Source organism: Papio anubis, chromosome 9 (assembly GCF_008728515.1).
Source record: "Papio anubis isolate 15944 chromosome 9, Panubis1.0, whole genome shotgun sequence".
NCBI lineage: Eukaryota > Metazoa > Chordata > Mammalia > Primates > Cercopithecidae > Papio > Papio anubis.
This window is the reverse complement of record NC_044984.1, coordinates 51,338,169-51,342,754: the sequence shown is the minus strand read 5'-3', so window position 1 is coordinate 51,342,754 and position 4,586 is coordinate 51,338,169.

The window sequence follows — 4,586 nt, the reverse complement described above, 5'->3', positions numbered from 1 at the left end:
TTGTTATCTTATTAGAAAGCCCCCTTAATAAAATAGAACTTTTCTCACCATCGATTAACAATTTTTTTAATTGCTCAAGTCAGTCTATAAAGTTCTCTTTTGCAATTTGTGACTCTGGACATGTATTTAAATTCAGTCCTTACAGGAAGATCGATTGAACCCCAGAAGTCAAGACTGCAGTGACCTGTGATACCACTACTGCACTCCAGCCTGAGTTACAGAGTGAGACTCTGTCTCAAAAATAAATAAATTCAATCCTCAGAAAAATATCAGGGAGAACATGGATGCTATAACTGACAGAATGCTTCCACATCCCTTTTACAAATTTTTTTCAATTGTCCTAGTAATTTCTTTCCTCTTAGGCAATTGTTAGATTGTTAGATTAAACTTTTTTTTTTTTCTTTTGAGACAGCGTCTTGCTGTGTCACCCAGGCTGGAGGTCCTGGTTACATTATGGGTCACTGCAGCCTGGACCTCCTGGGCTCAAGCAGATCCTCCCACTTCAGTCTCCAGTGTAGCTGAGACTATAGGCACAAACCACGACACTCACCTAAGGATTCAACTTTTGAAACAGGATCTAATACTTGCCAAATATTTTCTAGTTTCTGCCAATTCAGGCTGCAGATTCTTTTGCCAAAAGCTCTGGCTCATAATATGTTTGAATCTAGATTTTGCCCCTATAGAAACTGAACTTCTTAGTGAATTTGAAAAAGGAATCTGGTTCAACTTGGGTTCCACTGGCTAATGGTTGAGATAACATCTAAATGCATGGATAAACCTGATTACAAATTATTCGTGATCTTTTGAGAGAGAAGCCATTTTCAGAGCTACATTAACATGAAATCCCTTGAAATATGTTTAGCAAAGAAGACACAGGGAAGTAAATAAGCAATGGCAGTATGTGTGTAAATAACAGTGAATTAGGCTGGCACAGTGGCTCACACCTGTTATCCCAGCACTGTGGGAGGCTGAGGCAGGCGGATCACTTGAGACTAGGAGTTCAAGACCAGCCTGGGCAACATGGCAAAACCTTGTCTCTACTAAAAATACAAAAATTAGGCAGGTGTGGTAGCGCAGGCCTGTAATCCCAGCTATAAGGGAGGCTGAGGTGGGAGAATCACTTGAACTCAGAAGGTGGAGGTTGCCCTGAGCCAAGATCACATCACTGCATCAGCCTGGGCACCAGAGCGAGACTCCGTCTCAAAATACAAAACAAAACAAAACCCTATGAATTAGGATGCAGTGGGTTTGAATTTTTTAAAATGTATTATAAAAGGCAGTTTTTCCCGCAATACTTCTTTTGATAAGGGAAATTGCCAGTAATTTGGAGTTGCAGTCATGTAATTGCTACCTTCAGTTCCGTTCTTCCATTTTAAATTCATCTTATACCTTATCACCAAATTAATTTACAACACAAGAGAACTACTCTCCTACTTAAAAAAAAACTTCAGGCTGGGCACAGTGGCTCAAGCCTGTAATACCAGCACTTCGGGAGGCCGAGGCGGGCGGATCACAAGTCAGGAGAGAGGGACCATCCTGGCTAACACAGTGAAACCCTGTCTCTACTAAAAATACAAAAAAAAAAAAATTAGCCGGGCATGGCGGCGGGCACCTGTAGTCCCGGAAGCTACTCTGGAGGCTGAGGCAGAACAACGCGGAACGCAGGAGGGCCGGAGCTTGCAGAGCCGCAGATCGCGCCCACTGCACTCCAGCCTTGGCAACAGAGCACTCAGTCTCAAAACAAAAACCACCAACCCCCCCCCCAAAAAAAAATTTAAAAAAACTTCAATAGTGTCCCACTGTCAGAGAAATAAGTTAAAAACAATTAGCCGGGCCGGGCGCGGTGGCTCAAGCCTGTAATCCCAGCACTTTAGAGGCCGACGGGCGGATCACGAGGTCAGGAGATCGACCATCCTGGCTAACAACAAGGTGAAAACCCCGCCTCTACTCAAAAAAATACAAAAACTAGCCGGGCGAAGTGGCTGGCGCCTGTGGTCCCAGCCACTCGGGAGGCTGAGGCAGGAGAATGGCGCGGAACCCGGGAGGCGGAGCTTGCAGTGAGCTGAGATCTGGCCGCACTCCAGCCTGGGCTTACAGAGCCAGACCTGGTCTCAAAAAAAAAAAAAAAAAAAACACTAGCCTGGCCAGGCACAGAGCCACGCCATCTCAGTGACTTTGGGAGACTGAGCTGGACGACCACGCAGGTCAGGAGTTCAAGACCAGCCTGACCAACATAGTGAAACTCCCCAGCCTAGAATGGGAATTAGCCGGGCATGGTGGTGTGTCATAGTCCCAGCTACTCTTGAGGCTGAGGCAGGAGAATCGCTGAACACAGGAGGCGGAGGTTGCAGTGAGCCAAAACACTTATTGCTGTGTGGACCATGACGCTATTGCTGTCAGGAAATTTTTTTAAAAGTTGTGTGGACTCTGGCTGGGCTGTGGCCCATGTACCTGTAATCCCAGCACTTGGGAGGCCAAGGTGGTAGGATAACCTGAGGCTGCTCGACTTAGCCTGTAATAACCTGGTGAAATCCTTATCTTCACTAAAAATACAAAAAATTAGCTAGGCGATGGGGAGCCATAATCCCAGCTACCTGTGAGGCTGAGGCAGGAGAATCACTTGAACCCAGGAGGTGGTTGTAGTAAGCCAAGATTGCGCCCACTGCACTCCAGCCTAGGCAACAGGGTGAGATCTATCTGAAAAAAAAAAGCCTGACATTCAGTGCCACCATTATTTGGTTGTGACTACCTTTTTTTTTTTTTGACACAGAGTCTCACTCTGTTACCCAGGGCTGGAGTACAGCTGCACAATCTAGGACTCCTCGCTGGGCAACCTGTAGGGTCTCCTGGGTTCATGAGATTCTCCCCACCTAAGATCTCCTGAGTAGCTGGGATGAAGCACCATGCCCAGCTAATTTTCGTATTTAGTAGAGATGGTTTCACCATCTTGGACACAGGCTGGTTTCAAACTCCTGGCCTCGAAGTGATCTGCCTGCATCGCCTCCTAAAGGATTACAGGCATGCTTCGGCCACCAGCCACACCTACCTTCTTGAACATCTGAATTTACTCCCTTACACTCTGGACTACTTAGGTTGTGAGATGGCAAACTACAGCCTGCACACCACAACCGCCCCCTGTCAGTTTTCATCTGATGTAAGAGATACAGTTTTCACTTTATTTATTCTACTAGAGACGGAGTCTCAGCCTGTTGCCCAGGCTGGAGTGCAGTGGCTGATCTTGGCTCAATGGCCAACCTCTTCTGCCTCCCTGTTCAGCAAGGATTCTCCTGCCTCAACCTCCAGAGTAGCTGTGACCACAGGGCACACCAAGCACACCCGCTAATTTTGTATTTTTAGTAGATACGTGTCATGTTGGTCAGATGGTCCCTCTCTCTTGACCTTGTGATCCGCTTTGCCTTAGTGTCCCAAAGAGTTGGGATTACAGGCCTGAGCCACGCCCGCCTAATTTTTATTTATTTATTTTTGGAGTAATGGCCTCCTCTGTCGCCCAGGCTGGAGTGCAATGGAAGAATCTTAGCTCACTGCAACCCCGCCCTGGGTTCAAGCGACTTCTGCCTCTGCCTCTGGAGTAGCTGGGATTACAAACGCCCACCACCATGCCCTCCTCTTTAATTTTTCCCCCACAGAGTCTTGCCTGTTACCAGGCTGGAGTGCAGTGGCCATCGGGCTCACTGCACTTCCTCGGCCCCGGTTCAAGCAATTCTCCTGCCTCAACTCCCTCCGGTAGCTGGGATTACCAGCCCACCACCACACCCGCTAATTTTTTTTTTTTTTTTTTTTTTTTTTTTTTGAGGCGAGTCTCATTTCTGTAGCCCAGGCTGGAGTGCAGTGGCGCCGATTCGCTCACTGCAAGCTCCGGCTCTCGGTTCCCCGCCATTCTGCCTCAGCCTCCCGAGTAGCTGGGACTACAGTGGCGCTCACCACCTCGGCCTCGCTAATTTTTTGTATTTTTAGTAGAGACGGGTTTCACTGTTTTAGCTTGTGATGGTCTCATTTCTGGACCTCGATCCGCCCCATCTCGGGCCTCCCAAAGTGCTGGGATTACAGGCTTGAGCCACCGGGCTACTTCTGCCCTAATTTTGTATTTTAGTAGAGATGGGGTTTCACCACGTTGGCCAGTCTGGTCTCAAACTCCTGACTCGGACTGGGCTTCTGCCTCGCCTCCCAAGGTGCTGGGATTACAGGCTGAGCCACCGCCAGGCCAATCCCCTTTTTTTTTTTTTTTTTTTTTTTGAGGCAGGGTCTTACCTGTCAGCCCAGGTTAGGAGTGCCTGCAACGCCCACCTCCTGGGTTCGAGCTATCCCTCCTCACCATACTCCCTAGTGGCCGCATCACAGGCATCGCGCCACCACTCAATTAGTAATTTCAGTAGAGATGGGGTTTCACCATGTTGGGCAGGCTGATCCTGAACTCCTGACCTCAGGTGATCCTCACCACCTCAAGCTTCCCAAAGTACTGGGATTACAGGCGCGGGAGCCAGCGGGCTCTCGGGTCCAAAATGGCATTTGAGCTAGGGTCCAGTTTTCGTAGCTCAGCAATACGCAACTGAACGAAGCAATGCTAA